Source organism: Diadema setosum, chromosome 2, assembly GCF_964275005.1.
Source record: "Diadema setosum chromosome 2, eeDiaSeto1, whole genome shotgun sequence".
Classification (NCBI taxonomy): domain Eukaryota; kingdom Metazoa; phylum Echinodermata; class Echinoidea; order Diadematoida; family Diadematidae; genus Diadema; species Diadema setosum.
In genome coordinates, this window is record NC_092686.1 from 19,905,394 (window position 1) to 19,927,008 (window position 21,615).

Below are 21,615 nucleotides of genomic sequence, written 5' to 3' on the forward strand. Positions count from 1 at the left end.
AAAGTTTATTGCTCAAGGATAGTGAATATCTTTTTTTTTTCCCGTCATGTCAAGGTTACTCTACGACTGATAGATGTTTCAAATAGCTTCATTATCATTGATATTTCATTTCAAACATTCAACAATCCAGTACCTGTTTGTGTCTCTATTGCCGACTCTTAGTTTTGGATCATAGCACCCCTCCCCATTCATTTGCATTGGCCTATTGTATTGTTACCATTATTTCAGTGTATTATTGTTATTGCTAGTGTCATTATTATTATTATTATTATTAACATTATTATAATTTAGGGGAGAGGAGAGAGTAGAATTATAATATAGGGATGATCAACCAAGGGAGGCGGAAATGTTAATTTGTTAAGAATTGTAAAAATCTGTTTCCCCCATTTTTCTACTCTTGATAAAAAACCTTTTTTGAAGACAGTCCTGAGCAAACTGTCCAAAACTGCTTCACTGCACTGACATACGTAATCTTGTGCTGAGCAGGACTACTTCATTATTAGACCCCTGGTGGTTTTGTTGCCATTGTGCTGGGAGAAATAAAATATTTTGTCTTCATTCGTTCTCTTCTTTTTTTTTTTTATCACCAAACCTTGGTTTGATAGATCACAGAACCATCCGTTCATCTGCTTCAGACTGTACATTATTGTTATTATTATTATTATTATTATTATTATCATTATAATTAATTAAGAGCACTCATTGTTTTTATTTGGGCATGCCAATGGCGAACGTCACTCTACGTAAATGCCCGTGTACGACCGCGCCGTGTATTACCATATGAGAGTCCATATCACGTGCACGCACGCAGAGTGTTTCGTGTAACCATCGTCAATACATACACAGGTGCAGGCCACACACTGGCATACCGTACCGTACTCGAGAGTACATTGTGTGCGTGCGTGCGTGTCCGATGGAAGATGACATAGATTTCGCTGCACCCCATCATCTTTAGTATCCCCCACTGTCTCTGCAAGCTAAAGATGGACGATCGAGAAAGCAGGAGTCCAGCGCAGGATCTGTGAATATTAAAACGCTTGGCTCTGTCGTCACACACAAAAATGCATTATGCATCTATCTAATTAATTTCTCTTTGTCGTCCTCGACGTCGACACGGAGGCGGAGCGCGGATGAAACCCGGTCAAAGGCATGTAAGAGACCCTCCCGCTGCCGATTGCACCGGTCTCGGGGGCCTGGAGCCGACGGCTCGGGAGGAGATAGACAAACCAGCAACACCGGAATAAAACAGGAAATACATAAGGCCGCGACAACAACAACAACTTTGCCTTTTACTGTAATAGATAGTGGACCACATTCTGTTGTTAGATTTAAACTATGCCTGAACTGTGTCATATTATATCCCATTAGAGAAGTGAGCAGTATGTATTTATATTTCAATCAGCGTCACATGATGTCATATCATCTGAAATCAATAAAATGGAATGTAATTTCATGAAAGGACAAGTTCACCTTCATTAACATAAGGATTGAGAGAATGCAGCAATATTAGTAGAACACATCAGTGAAAGTTTGAGGAAAATTGGACAATCGATACAAAAGTTATGAATTTTTAAAATTTTTGTGCTGGAACCGCTGGATGAGACTACTAAGGCTCGTGATGTACAACAGTATAAAGAAAATGTAAAGAAAATTCAACATATTTTCACTTTTTTCGCATTATAAAAGACCACTTGACTTGCCTCTTTCTAAAGGCAATGGGAATAATATTACCCATAACATATGTCAGTAACAAGTCAAGGGAATGTGTACTTTTTTCAAAAGATGAAATTTTGTGAAATTCTCTTTATATTTTCCTTATATTGTTGTATGCATGTGACATCATACACTGCAGTAGTCTTCTCATCCAGCGGTGACTGCACAAAAACTTCAAAAATTCATTACTTTTGAACGGATTGTCCGATTTTCCTCAAACTTTCAATGTTGTGTTCTACTAATATTGCTACATTCTTTCAATCCTTATGTTAATAATGATAATAATAATAATAATGGCTACTTGTATAGCGGCGCACAGGTCCACTTTTCAGTGCTCATGGCGCTTCAAAAATGAAAAAATATCATATATTTACATGCATATACATATTCAAACATTTCAACAAAGAAGAAAATGGTAAACAAAAGCAAATATATACCAAATAAAGAATACAACATATATCAATTAAAAATACAATATTGATCCAATATTAATGACATACAGCAATTACAGTCCTCAGTATGAAAGGAACAGATAAGTTTTAAGTTTGGATTTGAATGACTCTGTAGATGACAGTTCCCTTAACTGAAGAGGTAACTGATTCCACAATTTTGGTCCCATAATGGAAAAAGCACGATCACCATACCCATGTTTTACTCTGGGTGTTTGGAGTAAGAATGCATCTGATGATGAACGTAGCCTTCATGTCGGATTGTATTTTTGAACAGAATTACTTATGTATATTGGGGAAAAAGAATGAACTGAATGATGTACTAATAACAGAATCTTGAAAATAATCCTTTTTTCTACAGGTAACCAATGAAAGGAACGGAGAACTGGTGACATGGAATCAAACGTATTAGTAAAAGTTAACAATCGCGCAGCAGAATTTTGCAACCGTTGAAGTTTTGTGACATCTTTTTTTGAAAGATTACACAACAATGAATTCGAAAAATCCAACCGAGAAGAAATCAAAGCATGAATAAGTATCTCAGCTGCAGATTTAGACAAATATTTCCTTATGAAACTTAAATTACGCAACTGATATCAAACATTCCGCTGAATATGAGTTACATGACTTCGAAATGACATTTCCTGATCAAATATGACACCTAAATTACGGGCTGTTTTCGACGGAGTAATGCAAGTGCTACCGATGTTGACATGACATGACTGATAATCAACTTTGCTTAACATATGCTTTGATCCCAATAACAGAAACTCAGATTTATCATCATTTAGTTTAAGGCCATTGGATGTAAGCCAAATTTTCAGGTCTTGCAAACATGCTTCGAGTTTTACAATGGCGGATGACAATGAAGACAGAGTGGGTTTAAAAGACAAATAAAGTTGTATATCATCCGCATAACAATGATAACTAATACAATGCTTGCGAAATACTTCACTAATTGGTTGAATATACAGAGAAAAAAGCAGCGGGCCTCCAACAGAACCTTGAGGTACACCAAACTTTGTCATAGTTTTACAAGAGGTAGAATCACCAATTCTGACATAATGAGATCGATCACATAAGTAGGATATAAACCAATCAAGAACAGTTCCTTTGATGCCCAAATATTTCAATCGTTGAATCAGAATAGGATGATCGACTGTGTCAAAAGCTGAGCTCATATCAAGCATGATAAGAGCAGTGATGTTACCACTATCTAATTCTCTGAACACAATATCTGATAAGTTGACTAACAGTGTTTCTACGCTATGACCAGGCTTGTATGCAGATTGAAATGAATCGAGCAATTCATTATCTTGCAGATACATTGTCAGTTGTGAGAAAACAACCTTTTCAAGCAATTTACTTAAATAAGGTAAATTTGAAATTGGACGGTAATTTTTTAAACACTCCTGATCTAAGCCTGCTTTTTTCAAAGTTGGATGAATAACTGCTTTTTTACACACCTGTGGAACTACACCTAATCTCAGGCTAGCATTTATGATTCTTGTGATAACGGGTGCTAAAACTCTGCCACACTTAATGAAGGTGAACTTGTCCTTGAAGTAATGTTTCTGGCATTCATTTGCGCGTATCTCTGTCATTTTTGCTCACTATTCTCCCAAATTTGGATCTATACCAATAGACAATTGTCTTTTGAGCCAGTGCCATTGTTTTCAATTTGATGATGTCATCATTTTTTTTTTTTTTATTAATTCATAAAGCTGGTAAGCCAAACATCATGCAGGAATAGATTAGGCCAAGATCTTCCCCTAGAGCTGATTCAGTAAGGCTGAAATGCTCTTTTCGGGGCATTTTTAGCTGAAAATTTACTGGGACTGCTGTGATATCATATGTAGTGGGTCATACTATAGAATTGTAGTGCTCAAGTGATATTAGAGGATTTGTCTCTATACTATCCTCGGCTGGCCCTGTTTCTACAATTCCAACCTTAGATTAGAAACCCAACGAGAAGAGACAGCTACCATCGCTGTATAGGCCTACATACCCTTGCTTTTTTCTCTTTTGAGGTATATGCTCCTCTGAAGCTGGAACTTACATTCTTGTTGAAGAGTGGGCCTCGTCAGGCTCAGCTGCAGTTGAGCATGAAGCTGTTACCAGGGCATACTGCAGCACTACAACACTAATAGCGGGCTCAGCGTTGAAAAGAGTTCATTCCATAGAATGTGCGATTGTTCGTGCTGTAATTCGTTGATTGTTGTACATGTACTAGTAACTGAAAATAGTTATAACTTAATGTGCAAAAAAAAAAAAAAATCCTCCCAGTAACATCTTTCATGTGCGATTTGCATAGATAGTGTATTCACATTTAGCTTGGTCGATGCAGACCAGCGGTGCTGTTTCCTGTACTTAAGATTTCCTGTACTCCAATTTTGCGAGGAAGCGCTGTCTAAAGCTGCTATTATTTCTTCATGATTACATAGTGGAAGACAAATGTTTCATACTAGATCGAGAGAGTTTATCCTTCGAAAAACTGAAACAGTTTGAAATCTCATTTGAACTTGCAATCACTCTTTAACTGTATATTTACCAAGAGGACTTCGACATGAACAAAATGAGACATGACAGTAAAGTGTTTTAATGGACCTCTAAGATGGCTATGTACAGTCAACCTTGCCTAAGTCGACATAATCGGGACTGAGCAAAACACGTCGACTTACGCGAAAGTCGACTTGCGCGTAAGTCGACATTTTGTCGACATCTAAATAAAAATTAATTTTCCCTGTACAGAGTAAAATTTGGACCGTGATGCCAATCGCAATCCAAATCTCACTCCTTTTGCCGTTGAAACATGCCTACTGTATCTTAGCAATGATCCTATTTTAGTTCATGTATATCTCGCCCGGATAGTGAGGTAACGACACCTTACAATTGCCCAATCTCTAGAGAGATTTTGAGAGAGCGGGAACACACCTTGGCCCGTTTCTAGAAACTTTATGATTTAAAAAATCAAACTTTATGCTTTGAAAAATCAAATGCAATTTCCCCTAATTGCATACAACTTTGCTGTTCAAATTCAAGTGCGTTGCTAAAAAGATATGCATGTGATTTGGATGTTTCTGTCGACATGATTTTTCAGTGCTGACTAAGTTGAAATATGTATGATTTTCCTTCCATAAAAAAAAGTTAAGTCGCAATATTCGTTTCGCTTAAATTTCTATTGCCATACTCTGAAAAAGAATTGTTCTCGGGCTCCGATTTGCAACAGCACCGCTCTGTACGGCGCGGACCCATCTGAAAAAAGGACAATTTGTTAATCTGAAAACGAAATTGTATTTTTGGATTACCTTACCTTCGTAAAAACAAACCTCTTTTCATTGTCAGACTAATTACACTTTGGACTGAGATTCAAACCTTCGGCATAGCGAACTGTAACATGTTACCATTTTTTCACTGATATTTCGTGAAGCTGCATGCGTTTCGGTAGTTTGAAACATGTAAATTTTGCGATGTCTTTCCCCTACTACTAAGTTCGGTCACGGCGATAGTTCCGTTCGATGTTTTAATTTTGCGTACGAAAAAAAAAATGCAAGACTTTTCAACAACGCACTTGCATTGATTTGTAGAGGTGCGTTTAACGTTAAGACGCAGTTTCTAGTTTCATACAAAAAAAAAATGCCAGTCTTTTCTTCAACGCTCTTGCGTTTAAATACAGCATTGCCTGTGTTTTGAAGAACTTGCATTTGATTTTTAGAGTTGCGTTTAAATGAGATTGAGTTTCAGTTTCTTACAATTGTCTAGTTTCATATGATTATCAAACGCAAGTCTTTTCAGTACCGCACTTGCGTTTAAATGCAAAGTTGCGTGTGATTTGATGAACTTGCGTTTGATTTTTAGAGTTGTGTTTAAACGCTGTTGAGTTTTAGTTTCGTAAAATTTTCTAGTTTCATATAATTATCAAACGCAAGTCTTTCAGTGTTGCGTGTGATTTTATGGACTTGCATTTGATTTTTAGAGTTGCGTTTAAACGCAAATGAGTTTCAGTTTTGTAAAATTTTCTAGTTTCTGATTTTCAAACGCAAATCTTTTCATCAACGCACTTGCGGTTAAATGCAGAGTTGCGTGTGATTTGATGAACTTGCGTTTGATTTTATCGACTTGCATTTGATTTTTACAGTTGCATTTAAACACAATTGAGTTTCAGTTTCGTAAAATTGTCTAGTTTCTGATTATCAAATGCAAATCTTTTCAGCAACGCACTTTCGTTTAAATGCAAAGTTGCGTGTGATTTGATAAACTTGCATTTGAATTCTAAAGTTGCGTTTAAACGCAGTTGAGTTTTAGTTTTGTACAGTTTCTAGTTTCGTATGATTATCAAATGCAATTAAACGCTGTTGAGTTTTAGTTTCGTACAATTTTCTATTTTCGTATGATTATCAAACGCAAGTCTTTCAGCGTTGCGTGTGATTTAATGGACTTGCATTTGATTTTTAGAGTTGCGTTGAAATGCAATTGAGTTTCAGTTTCGTACAATTTTCTAGTTTCTGATTATCAAATGCAAGTCTTTTCAGCAACGCACTTGCGTTTGAATGCAAAGTTGCGTGTGATGTGATGCATTTGCATTTGATTTTTTTAGTTGCATTTAATTAAACGCTTAGACGCTTAAAGTTTCTAAAAAACGGGCACAGGTTTCTAATCCATCTACAGAAAATTAACGTTTGAATATTTGGATTAACGAAAAGGCCTATTTCATGTTCGAATAACAAATATCTACTAGGACCTAGATGTACAAATTTGTGTGTTTTAAGAATAACGATCGAACCTCATTGCATTTTCGGATAAACAAAATCACCCGCCACAAACATATCCTGCAAGATGCGTAAACAAATGATGAGCATGACTCAAGGTGTGATGACTGTCACCACACAAAATATCTTTTTGACTTTAATAGCTTAGAAGGCAAGTGTACATCCCACGGTACAATGCATGTAATTTTAAACGAGACCAAATGCGAGAAAAAAAAAATGTTTAAGAACAATTTCCCGTTCCACCCTCAACGGACCGTCATGTAGCTGTAGCTCCACGTTTTGCACCGTAAATTGCATCACGCTGCCCTGCACCAAACGATACACACAGACACAAACACTCAGATAGAGAGAGGGAGAAAAGGAAGAAAGTGAACTACCTTGGGTACTACGTGTAGAAATAAAACCAAATTTGTCCAATATAAATTTGGTGTACACATCAATAAAAAGGCCCCCCCCCCAAAAAAAAAAAAGAATAGCCCAGTTGGTCATATAGACGAAACGATGATTGGACCAAATAGTACCTGATTAGACCAGGAGGCTGGCTATTAGACCAAATGACAATAAGATCAATGGTTATTAGACTAAATGGGTGTAGACTAAATGATGATAGACAGAGGCTAGACCAACTGGGCAATGGACCAAAATTAATGATGTGTACACCAAATTTATATTGGACAAATTTGGTTTTATTTTAGACCATTTGATGATTAGACGAAATGGAATTAGACCAACTCATGATAGACCAAATCGGTATTTGATGATAGAAATTGGTGTTAGACTACAATGAGAAAAACAGGGAGAATTGCAAACTAATCTGGCATATGCATTTCGCACCCTTTGTAGTTTATCTAACTGATTGTCAGATAAGCCAAAAAATAAACTGTTACAATAATCCAATCTACTTGTGACAAAGGCATGGATGATTTTTTTTCTGTACCTGTGTCAAATGCTTTTGAGTATGTGCAATATTAAATGATAAAATGAATTCTTATATACTTCAGAAATATGTCTGTCAAATGCTAGGCGTGAATCAAACCACACTCCCAGATTTTGTGCAGAAACAACAGGAAAAATATCAACATCACAGTCTACCGGCAGTGCTCGCTCGCGCTGTGCAAAACGTGAACATTTTATCTTTCGTCTCACGAAATCTCGTGTGCAGATTTCCCTGCACAAGATTATGAGAGAAGGCAACATGCTTTGCGAGATCAATTGCTGGTGTCTTCTAGAAGTACACTGCTTGCATTATTTTTAGACAAATATTGAGATGATACCTTTCAGAATATCATGTGTATTAACAAAAAAAAATTTATATGTGAAAGAAAACTGGCTTCGATTTTTTTCTGCATTTTGTAAGCCGTCAAACTTTGCTGGATCCTGACCCTTCTACAAATTGGACGGTAACACCAATTGCATTGGAAAGCCAAAACTCCAGCGAACATTTTTCTACCAGTCTGGTTTGGGCTCAAAAATTATTTTTGCTATTTGTCTTCAAAGTGACGGAAATTTTGTGTAACGATGTGGACTCCGCAACTGCCTACCACAGTAACTCTACGGTATGTGTCTGCATCACGTCTCTTTATCGCTATTTTTTAGTTGTGCGACGCAGTGAATTCTGTGACTTGCATGTAGCTTGAAGTGCAACTGTAGTCCCGTACATATAGAACCATGGGGGATCAAACTAATACAGTAAGGTAACACTACACTGTATTACAGTACACTGTAATTTGTGCATGTTTGTAACTTGCAAGAAATATTGAAGGTTTTTTGAATAGGTAGACCTTGTAGCCGATACTCAAAATGAATTCCACTAAATTTGTGTAGATAAATGTTTACATTTGTGGAAGTTGGATTAAGATAAAGAATGTAAAGGGTAACTTTTTGGTCTGTCTGTATATTGTCTATTTATAAGCATGCCTTTCTTTGAAGTTAGATCTAGATCTACTGTACTTACCCACATTTAATATTTCGTACAATGATATAATGATACTTCTTCTTTTTGGTTGTTCTTCCTCCGGTATTCGGAGATCAGCGGTTATCCGCTGATCCATGATCAAGGAAAATAAAGTAATTAATCGTGAATTTGCCCGAGTGCAGGTAGATACATGTGGTTCAATCATAAAAACTGTACGGTTCTTAATGTTTTTGTAGAGTTAGACCAATGGTATCTGTCTCTTCACTGTGGGCTTCTTATCTCTTTTCTTTCTGAATTCTTTGCAGTCAACGTACTGGACATTCGAGGAAAGTTCCTGGCTTTGAACTGCATCATGTAGCACATTCCACTTGCCGAGATGGTTCCCAGAAATGCAGTGTAACTCTACTGTGGGGTAGCTCCTTCAAGCAAAATGTCTGAGTTAGTAAATTCATGTTCTGATTTTTTTTTTCCTCTTTTTTCTTCTGCAGATTTAAGTCCCTCCTTCAGACTCCAGTTCTGAAGATTCTTGCAGTAATCTGAGTTGTCATGTGATGAAGATATACATGTATAATGCTGTACAGTGTACTACCAAGGAGGTTTAAGAGATGGAGTTCCAACTGGCTGTAATTATTCAAACAGTTGTCACTTTTCTATTGATGTACAAAAGAATTCCACAGGTGCATCTGTGCCTTTGGTGGCGGGGTTTGATGCCGCCGTCTTGCTGAGCAATCTGAAGATTTATTTTGAACGTGAACTTAATGTTTGCTATATTTTGCTTGTTTATCTATTAAATGAAAAGAAATCTCACTTAATGATAAAGCTCAAACAAAGGTCAATCCCTTCAAGAAATACGTGCAAAAGTGTAAATCAGAGCTGTATCATGTGAAAGTGTTTAAAACTGTACCCTCCCGGAAAGCCGGTTTTATCACTTTTCCACTTCATTCCTCCAAATAAAACTGATATGGAATAATCTTCGAGTATAATTCTATATTAATAGATATATCAGATTAGTGGCCGGGCACGGCCAGTCGAGTAATTTTCATTTTCATTTCATCATTTTTTCTGCAATTTCTATTCGCGCATCCCTGTGTCTTTACCATTATATACCACCTATCTTTTATAAGTAGGGATGGCGAAAAGTAATTACCATCACAAAGACATATTTTCGTTAGAAAGTGGCTGATGATTATGCAATGAGACATGAGTCAATTGTCTTCCTATCTGCGCGGCAGATCCAGTTTGCCACATGCTTCAAATACTTTCGAGTGGCGGCATCAAACGTGACTTCAAAGGAAATACGACAGTTGTGACTCCATTCTATTGAACCTCCTTGGTACTACTACACCTGGGGTTTTCACCCTGATCTTCACAAATAGTGTTGTTCATTCTTTAATGTCCTGTGTATGCACACTGTATGTAAATGTAAGCCTACAGTACTGTAAGGAGATGCCCTTAAATAATGAAATAAAATCGCTAAAAAGATTCATCTGATTGGAAAATCAACTGGATGAATGTTCGTTTTATCACAATCAGTGGAAATTACCTTTGCTTGATAAGACTTTCGCCTGCTGGATCTGCAGGCTTCTTCAGATCAAGCGCTGTGAGAATCGAAGGACTTCCCATGAGCCGATGTAGCTGGCGCACACCGATCTGAGAGAATGGGATCGTATATCGAGGAAAATGAGTATTGCCCCAGGAAAAACCTCACGCTGGATAAGGGAAGCCATTCACATTCGCAAACAACAAGGGAAAACCTTCAACCGAGACCTGGGTCAATATTCACTTTCCTCAATATTCGATCCCATTCTCTCATATCGGCGTGCGCCAGCTACATCGGCTCGTGGGAAGCCCTTCTCACAGCGCTCGATCTGAAGAAGCTTGCAGATCCAGCAGGCGAAAGTCTTATCAAGCAAAGGTAATTTCCACTGATTGTGATAAAATGAATGTTCATCCAATGAAATAAAATATTTATACTTTTGCAGGGTTTTGTTTGTTTTTGCATGTCAACAATGTCCATAGTACTTGAAGATGGCCAGTACCATTGGCATAACAGTGGGGTGGGGGGGGGGGGGTGTCAAACCCCTCAATCCTTTTCCTGAATGTTCCTCACTAAACAAAAGGGTAATGATACTGACATTTGTTGAATAAAATCCTGTGAAACTTAATATCTCTCTCTCTCTCTCTTTTCGGGGGGGGGGGGGGGTTCCTATCATTTGCACTTGAATTTTAAACTGTGTAAAATTTTAAGGGGGAGTCTTTTAATTTTATAAAGCATGATCATATAAAAATACTGTGTCAATACTATAAGAAATCACATACTTTTCTTCAATGAGATCTGTGAACTTCAAAAAAACTCGGTTGAAATTGCCTAAATTGCTCATTTATCGGGTAGTCGGGAACGCCCCCAGAAAAAGCAAGGACCAGTCACGTGCCTTGTCAGGTGACACTTTGACATAGCAACGGGAACTCATAGTGCGACTGTCTCGCCGTAAACCGTACTTCACAGTGCAGGGAATCTTGTGTATTTGTAGGAAAGTTGGAGAAAGTATTTCAAGAAAATGCCGAGGAGGTGTGTCGTCACTGCAGCAAAGACACAAAAGATGGGTGTAAGTCTGCACAACTTCTCTAAAGATGACGCCACTCAAAAAAATTGAGTTTTGAGAATCATTTCCTGATTCGAGCCCAGTGGAATGGTCCCTTCTAGTATTACGTACAAGGTTGTACAGCCTTGTATGCAGTGATCGCTTGGAGTGGAGCTAAGTAGTAGAGGAGGGGCTGTATACTCGGCTAGGATTTGCGCCCAAAAAGAGGATCCTGCAGCCCATAGCTATCCCTGTCATCAAGCTGGGAACTGGAAGCCAAACTCAGCATCAGGGAGCTGAAAAACAAAGCGGATCAACAGTTGTGAAGCTGGAGAGAAAGCGGGTATGTTACTGTAGACGACTCTATAGTTATCGTAACTATACACAGCCCAGTCGCTGTATAAATCGCGACAGGGTTTGCACGGCGTCTGGTCGGCCTATTGCTATCACTACTAATAGTTTCACGGTTTCGATAGGTTGATAAGCTCCGTCTCGCGTTTTGAGTGGAACATCTATCAGTGTCGGTAAAATTAAGATCACCGAGGGATTCTAATGTAGTCAAGTTATGTGCTCATTAAATGTATTATGTAGTGAACACTAACGTTACATTACTAGACCCTAGACCTAAAAAATTAGTAAAACACTCACTACAAGTACAAAGGACTACATCTCAGTACCTGCATGTAGCTATTGATTCTACCACGTACAATGTAGTACTTGTATGGGCATGTGGGGTCTAACAGTTACCAACTGCGACCATACCAGCCAGTCAGCTGGTTAGTTACCAACTGCGACCACGTACCAGCCAGCCTGGCTGGCTCTGTATATTTTCATCACTGCTACATTAGAAAACTTATCAATCATACATAATTCTATGACTGTGATTTCTATGACAGCCTTGCTTCCCCAATAAAGCTCTAAGACTTGTAGCTGAATGGTTGGATGGTATGTTCCAAAACAAATTATTAGATTGAATTGATCCAGGACTGGGCATTATTGTTTGTTTTCACTTGCCCAATAGGCAAGTGAAATCTTCAATATTCATTTTTTTTTCTTGCCCCAAAATGTTGCCCATATATTAGTTGACTAATGTAATGCGATTTCATATTTTAAATGGGAAAAAAAAAAGAAGAAATAAAGTCACTTTCCAGTCGGACAAGGAACTTTCTGCAGTCAGTTATTTTCAGTTGTCGTCATTGCAATTTCACTTGCCCTGGTTATGTGGGGAAGTGGGCAGTTATTATTTGTGATTACCAGTATTTGTTTCTCCCAAGAGTTCCTACATGCATCTAGCTAACCACATTCTTACAGGCCTACATAGACATTTTTTTTTTAAATTCAATTCCTCTCTGTGCCATTACTACTTACAGGGTTCAGCTGGCAGCATTGCATTACAGTGTACAACACAAATTCTGACAGGAAGCAAGCTCAAGGTGCAACAGGAGATCTGCTCTACCAGATTGCGAAGCCGAAATACAAGCCTGACTCTTCTAGTGTGAAGGTTTGTACAGAATGGCGTAGATATTTTATGTAATACTGGAAGAAAATGAATTCACGTTACAAGACCAATGAAATATTAGAATGTCACAATTTGTCAACTACACATTTTATTATTTGTTTGTCTTTGTAGAAGCATGGCTTTCTTGACCACTGAATACACATAAAATGATCAATTTTAAAAGGTCTAGATATACATTTTCTTTTTTTTGGGGGGGGGGGGGGTGGGGGAGGGGCAGGTATTATGCCTGTTCCACTAATCAGAAGTCATAGAAGGGAGACAGTCAGTTGTCCATTCCGAAGACCATTTCATTTCATTTCATTTCATTTCTTTATTGTCCAAATTATGTATAAAAACATGGCATGGAAATTTGATTTTGTCACACATTCATAAACACATAATTGACAACAGAAAAATATCAAATTACATTACATATGAAGCATCAAATGAATACCCCCAAAATACAGGGAACTAAACATACATCACAACACACAATAACATCATGTGTTGAACGTGCAAAGAGGGGAAAAATAAATGAAAGCGTCAGTTGCTGCAAAAGGTATATATAACCACAAATTGTGAAACACCTTACTTTTTACAGACAACCCCAACATCATAATCCATAGATTATAACACATATTGCACATATTCCTTACACCCCCCATACACACAGCTAAAATCTGCTTCCTTTCACTGATGCCCTGACACACCTGCGAATGTGCACAATCAAACAACTATTGCACATTAATATCCAAAAAAAAAAAAAAAAAAAAATCCTTACATACATTTACATCATTATGAATCAAATGTGTCTTTTCCAATATACTGTGAGGGATCACGGGATATTTCCAATACAAAAAAAAAAAAAAAAAAAAAAAAAAAATTCTGTTAATACTTCATTTCAGATACCATAAAAACCATTTTTATGCCTCTGCCACGAAGTGGTGCCGGAGGCATTATGTTTTCGGGTTGTCCATCTGTCCGTCCGTCCGTCCGTCCGTCCGTCCTTCCGTCCGTCCGTAATGAATTTTGTGGACAGGGTAACTATCAAAACCTTTTGAGGTATCCTAATGAAACTTGGCATGTATGTGTATTAGGGGGTGAAGTTGTGCCTATCAACTTTTGGGTGCACATGCTCAAGGTCAAATACATAGAATTTCACTATTTCTACTATATCTATGCAATGCCTGAAGATATTTTCTTGAAACTTAGTGTATACATGTATTACCCAATTAAGATTCTCTGGTGAAAGTTTTAGTCATGAGGTCAAAGGTCAAAGGTCAAAAGGTCAAATAAAAATATTAAAACTTCACCTTTTTTCTCTGTACCTTGGAAATTGTTCAAGGTATCTTCATGAAACATAGTATATATACATGTACTGACTGGCAGTGATCATCTAGAGAATTTAGGGTTCATGGGGTCAAAGGTCAGGGGTCAAAGGTCAAGGGCATCACTTAAAAATTTTATTATTTCCCTCATGTTTATGCAATGCCAGCAGGATTATTTTTTTTTAACACTTGGTTTATGCATGTATAACCTAATAGAGATTCTCTGGAAAGGTTTTTTTTTCTTTTGTTTTTGCCTCAAAGGTCAAAAGGTCAAAGATCAAGTGAAAGTGCTGAACTAATTTTTTCTTCCATATCTCGGAAGTGGCTCAAGTTATCTTGAAACGTACTACATGCATATTTATGCATGTTCTGCCTGACAGTGATTATCTTAAGATTTTAAGGTCAAAGGCCAGATGAAAATGGTAACAATTTACTATTCAATACAGAAATTGCACTTTTTCTCCATACCTTGTAAATTACTCAGTGCATAAACGTATGAATGGGTCAAAGTCAAGTTAAAGTCCTTAAATCCCAAGTACATGCTCTCCTATTCATCCAATTAAACCTAGGTCAAGGAAGGTGAACATTCAACACATTTGTGAACAAACTTGTCATTTTAATATTTTGCCAATTTTGTGAAAATGTAATCACACATTGTCCACATGTACTATCTAGACCTATTAGGAGAATCATGCATTATGGCGGAGGCATACCAGTCGCCATAGTGACATTTCTAGTTTGTTTTTGAACTTAAACACAGAGGCACAAGATGAACTCATTGGGTAATTTCATAACAAAACTATGTACAAAACAAAAACTTAAAAAACAAACAAAAAATATTTCCCCCCAAAACAAATTTCATAATCTTATTTCACTTAGAAATTATTTCATTCAAAAAGTCACAAACCATAAAATTCTCGTTTTTTTTTTTTATAATAATGCACAAAAGTACCCCCCCACCCACCTGCCTTCATACACAAAACCAGCTACAGCTCTCCCTTCACTTTATGCAAAAATCAGCGGTTGTTATTGCACATCCTGATTGCGTATGGAACAAAAGAGTCTGCATAATGATTTGTACAACATTTCAGAGACCGTAGTCTTCTGCCTGATCGTAGGAATTCGAAATAATCATGTAGAGGGTGATTCTCGTTTTACATAAAACCATCTGCCATATTGGCGATCCGATCTGTACATTCCTTTATAAGGTCGTAACTTTCCCCAGTCATTTTGCTAGCCTGTCTCACTATAGCTTCCATTCTCTTAAAGTCTTGTTTCCTGCAGACCTTAAACCAGATGACACAGTTAAACAATACAATACTTTCAACAACTGATTTGTAGAAAAGATTGAGAATAGTTTTATCAATGTGTAGTGATCTCAGTTTTCTCAGAAAGTGCATACGAGTCTGGGCTTTTGAGATAACAGATCTGGACCCCGTTTTATCAAAAGATAAATTTAACGTTAAGTCAAGATAATCTATGATTAACCTCTCAAATCAACTCTAAGTGCACTTAATCTATGATTAACTTCCAAATAAACTTCAAGTCTGTTTTATCAAGAGACCCAGAGTTGAGATCAACTCCAACTTCCTCCAAAATCAACATAAAAGTTTTCTCAACCTCTCCAAATCCATGATAACTGTACAGTTGATAAAATATTAACTCTAAGTAGAGACAGTCTAGGTAGACTCCATTGTAAGGCAATTTACAGAAGAAAGATGACTGTCACACTTTCCTAGTCTAGCTGGGGTCTTGCCACAAATGTTCGTCTGTTAACTGCTCACTTTTTCTAGCATTTAGTTGTGTTTCTTTCATGTGATTATGGTCTTCTCCTTGCATGAAATTCATGATCGGCACGCATTGCTTTCGCGACTGCTGCACGCAAACCCCCTAGACAGCAATCTCAATCCCAGCCTGCGCGCCCAGCACCTCGGCCCGCCCGCCCGTCAATCAAGCCATCGCCAGCAAGGGCAAGTAACCGAGTAACTGGAACCGCGTCTATGTGCAATGCATATCTTGCCAAAGAACCCATATGCGAGGAAACCAGTGATTTCTGACGTGCGTAGGCCTACTTAGAGCAAGTTCGTCAATATATACTAATTAAGAGTTTAGTAGGCCTATACAGAAAATAAAGAGTTTAATTCTATAGCACCGAATACGACAGTATACAAATGACGCACGGGTCTGAGTGCGTCAGTCGGAATTGTGTGCATAAGGTAACTATGGAATGCTTAACCCACGAGGCGAAGCCGAGTGGGTTTAGGCTAAATTCCATAGTTACCGCATGCACACTATATTCCGAATGACGCACGAAAAGACATGTGCGTCATCTGATTTATAGAATGGGTAATTTTCTTGTCAAAAACCCATTTTTCTATGGTGTTACCCGATGACAAAATTACTGGATGCATTTCCTTTTGGCTTGCCGTAAACGAGCATGCATCAGTTTTTACTGGACGCACGGCCAGCCATGCATCAGTATTTACTGGACGCATGGCCAACCTGAGTGCGCGAACGCTTGCTTAGTGCGCAAACCTTTGTTACAAGTACGCGTACTCTTGCTACAAGTGCGCGATAACATGTTTACCACTGTGACTCGGCGTACGTAGCGTGTGGCCAGTAAAAATCAACACATAGCTCTCGACCAATCAGATCGCAGGATTCTCGCTACCCATTCTATAATGAGATCTAACCAGTGAATAGGCCTAACGCAATGTTAGGCCTAAGTAACGTTACAGCGAGTCGTTTGTACTTACCGTAACACTGCATGACTAGCGGCGTCTACTAGGTCTAGAATTTCGACATGTAGACCCGCGATCTATTTATAACGCCGATCGATCTGCGCCGTAGAGGTAAAAACAAGCCACTGTAGTCACCACACTCTCACAAGTTTCCATAATCCTACACGTAATTACACAAGACTTGAAACAATTCATGTATACGACCTTCACCTTCAGTTGGTTACTGTACTGTTTCTATATCCATGTCAATGAATACTGTTATAATGTTAGATTTTAATACTGAGATCCTACGTAGTGCAGTGTGCGGGATCTTTACGGTACGCGTGAACGCAGATTTTCGTTGACTCGAGATGTGCTACATCTGTCGACCTACTTTCGTCAATACAACGCAAAACAACTGCATATTTCAGCGGCTGTAGCGCTAATCATACTGCGGCACACTAGCAGACTACCCTTCCGTGGCCGTGGCAAACAATCATGTACATCGTGTTTTTGTTGTTTGGTTTGCTTTATGTATTGTATTGTCTTTAAGCAGACAGTAACAGGAACCAGCCTCGTCCTGTGTTTTTTGTTATGCCTCCGCCACGAAGTGGTGCCGGAGGCATTATGTTTTCGGGTTGTCCGTCCGTCCGTCCTTCCGTCCGTCCGTCCGTCCGTCCGTCGTAGCGTCCTTCCGTCCGTCCGTCCGTCCGTCCGTCCTTCCGTCTGTCCGTAATGAATTTTGTGGACAAGGTAACTATCAAAACCTGTTGAGGTATCCTAATGAAACTTGGCATGTATGTGTATTAGGGGGTGAAGTTGTGCCTATCAACTTTTGGGTGCACATGCTCTAGGTCAAAGGTCAAAAGGTCAAGGTCAAATACATAAAATGTCACTATTTCCACCATATCTATTGAATGCCTGAAGATATTTTCTTGAAACTTAGTGTATACATGTATTACCCAATTAAGATTCTCTGGTGAAAGTTTGGGTCATGAGGTTAAAGGTCAAAGGTCAAAAGGTCAGGGTCAAATACATAAAATTTCACTATTTCCACCATATCTATTGAATGCCTGAAGATATTTTCTTGAAACTTAGTGTATACATGTATTAACCAATTAAGATTCTCTGGTGAAAGTTTGGGTCATGTGGTCAAAGGTCAAAGGTCAAAAGGTCAGGGTCAAATACATAAAATTTCACTATTTCCACCATATCTATTGAATGCCTGAAGATATTTTCTTGAAACTTAGTGTATACATGTATTACCCAATTAAGATTCTCTGGTGAAAGTTTGGGTCATGGGGTCAAAGGTCAAAGGTCAAAGGTCAAGTAAAAATATTAAAACTTCTTTTTTTTCTCCGTACCTTGGAAAATTGTTCAAGGTATCTTCATGGAACATACATACAATGTACTGACTGGATTTGATTATCTAGAGAATGTAGAGTTCATGGGGTCAAAGGTCAGGGGTCAAAGGTCAAGTGCAACACTTCAAAATTTTACTATTTCCCTCATATTTATGCAATGCCAGCAGGGTTATTTTTTTTTACACTTGGTGTATGCATGTGTAACCTAATAGAAATTCTCTGGAAAGTTTTTTTTTTCTTTTTTGCCTCAAAGGTCAAAGGGTCAAAGATCAAGTGAAAGTGCTGAACTAACTTTTTCCTCCATATCTCGGGAGTGGCTCAAGTTATCTTGAAACTTAGTACATATTATGCATGTTCTACCTGAAAGTGATTATCTTATGAATTTTAGGGTCAAGGGCCAGATGAAAATGGTAACAATTTACTATTCAATTCAGAAATTCACACCAATTCTCCACACCTGTACCTTGAAAATTACTCAATGCCTAAATGTATGAATGGGTCAAAGTCAAGTTAAAGTCCTTAAATCCCTAGATACATGCTCTCCTATTCATCCAATTAAACCTAGGTCAAGGAAGGTGAACATTCAACACATTTGTGACAAATTTGTTATTTCAATATTTTGCCAATTTTGTGAAAATGTAATTACACATTGTCCACATGTACTATCTAGACCTATTTGGAAAATCATGCATTATGGCGGAGGCATACCAGTCGCCAAAGCGACATTTCTAGTTTTGACTAAATCAATAATTAAGTCATGGTGATGAGCTATAACTATAATCGACTATTAAGTCTCTTTGTAAAACGGAAACTTACAGTTGATTTAAAGTTAGTGGACTTCAAGTTGGATAAAGTTAGCGTTGATTTCACAATCAACGCTAACTCTATCTTGATAAAACGGGGCCCTGCACTCTTTGGTCCAAGAAAGTTTACTGTCCACTGTTGTCCCTAGGTATTTGTAACTCTTGACTATCTCAATATCTGTACCACCAATATTTATGAATTTTGGCTGTGGGGGCATTTTCCGAAAATCAAACACAATCTCCTTAGTTTTGGTGAGATTTAACTGCAGACAATTCTTGTCACACCAAGAGGTAAAACGTTCAACCTCGGCCTGGTAACTAGATTCATCCTCATCAATAAGTCCTAAAATGACAGTGTCATCTGCATATTTCAAAATGAATACATTTTCCCTTGCTGATTTACAATCGTTCGTGTACAGAATGAACAGTAACGCCGACAAAACACAACCTTGTGGAGCACCTGTGTTCAAAACAACAGGGTCTGAAAAGCAATTTTGGATCTTCACAGTTTGAGACCGATTACATAAAAAATCTTTTATCCATAAGATCAGATACGATGGTACATTCATGTGGTGCAGCTTCTGAAGAAGAATGTGCGTCTGCATAGCATTGAACGCCGAGGAAAAGTCTACAAATAAAGCATGTGCATAGAGAGTTTTACAGAATGAACAGTAACGCCGACAAAACACAACCTTGTGGAGCACCTGTGTTCAAAACAACAGGGTCTGAAAAGCAATTTTGGATCTGCACAGTTTGAGACCGATTACATAAGAAATCTTTTATCCACAAGATCAGATACGATGGTACATTCATGTGGTGCAGCTTCTGAAGAAGAATGTGCGTCTGCATAGTATTGAACGCCGAGGAAAAGTCTACAAATAAAGCATGTGCATAGCGTCATGGTTTATCGGTGTGCTGAGTGAGCTCGTGTACGAGTGTGAGAACAGCGTCATTCACAGACTTTTTAGGTTGATATGCAAACTGAAGTTTGTCAAGAAGATGGGACACTGATGGGTAAAGGAACTGCATTATCAGTCTCTCGAAGACCAACACTCCACATTCCATGGACCAATGGCTATTTTGGCATTCTCAAGTCAAGTCTTTGCATTGAGGAGGGCAAATCCCAATTTTGATATGAATTTGCAAAGATTTTTGATGTCATTATCAAAGTGGTGGTGTCAGTTCATGACACGTGTCTCAAGGACTTTGTTGCTAAAAACCAATGCAAACATCTTAATTCTATCTATTTTGTGTGTCCCTTTGTTTCTTTCTGTTGAATTTTATACAGCACATGTTGATGATGTCCTTTCTGCTGTTGTGGAGTACAATGACAAAACTCTTGCACCCTGCCAGCCTTCGACGCCTCCCCTTGTGAGTACCTTTGAGTATCATCCAAGGGAGGAAGTTATTGAACATCACAGGAGACAATTTGCACCTGACAAATGATCTGATGGGTCAGGAATCCTTGCAATCGAGATTGACGTTCATATTCAATACCGGTACATGTACATCATGATACTTTGCGAATTGTGTTTAATTGTTGCAGAATGATGTTTCAGAAGACTATTTTCATATGTTCTTCTGTCAGAGTTGGATACAAACACTCAAAATTTTGTTATACATACCCTGCATTCTTATACCTTCTATTCACGAGTGATCATTTAAAGACAAGATAAGATCACCATGGTTACTGTTATATTCTGTCTGTATAACATGTATGTAGCATTTCATCACAAACAATATGGTGCCAACTTGATATAGTGTTTCAAAGATCATTTATTTGCCAAGTGAATGTTGTCCTTTTATATCGTAATTTCGTGAGAGATTACGTCATATATGAGATCCCGCTAGTGCGCGCGCCACTCAATTCGTTAGTCGCCGCCATCTTGCTTACACGCGAATTTCTGTGCATCGGAAAATTCGCCGGAATTGCACTTGAAAATTCAAGTTTCGTTCGAGTTGGATTGACATAATAGCTAAAGTTACCTCAACGGGAGGTTTTGCCAGGTTTTTTATGGTTTTAACGATCATTCTTCAGCCGAACAACAACGGTATTTATGTCTTCAACCAACGTTCCAAACGTGGGCGGCGCAGCCGCACCACCGCTGCTGACAGCAGTTGCGTCCCCGGCAGCCACCGGCGGGGGTCGCGGAGACCAACACGCACAAGAGTGCAAGCAGAAAACTGCGACAGCCAAAGGTAAAACGCCTACTAGAGCCGGCAAGGTAGGTACTAGTAATAGTACTAACTGCAACTACAAGCAGTGCTAACCCTAGTGGTAGTACCGGTGCAAACAAAACAGTGAAACCACCTGCCAAACTGGCTTCTAAAGTTTCAACTTTGGAAGATAGACTCGGCAAGCTTGAAGGCCAGTTAGCTGTGGTTGTTCAATTTGTGGAGGCACAGTCGGCAAAGCAGACACCAGCCCGTGAAGGCGGTGGCAATGGAAAGAGTATCAGGACTCGTTCTGAATA

General features: G+C 38.3%; 1 protein-coding gene and 1 long non-coding RNA gene across 4 annotated transcripts in view; both read left to right on the forward strand.

Annotated features, from left to right (window-relative positions):
- LOC140246221 (ADP-sugar pyrophosphatase-like) overlaps positions 1 to 21,615 on the forward strand; it is a 157,295-nt gene that overhangs the window by 24,576 nt on the left and 111,104 nt on the right. The gene's annotated exons all lie outside the window — the stretch shown is intronic.
- LOC140246222 (uncharacterized) lies at positions 7,517 to 20,565 on the forward strand. The gene is made up of 4 exons (XR_011902450.1): positions 7,517 to 9,284; positions 11,378 to 11,771; positions 12,799 to 12,929; positions 20,430 to 20,565. It is a non-coding gene; the product is annotated as an uncharacterized lncRNA (long non-coding RNA).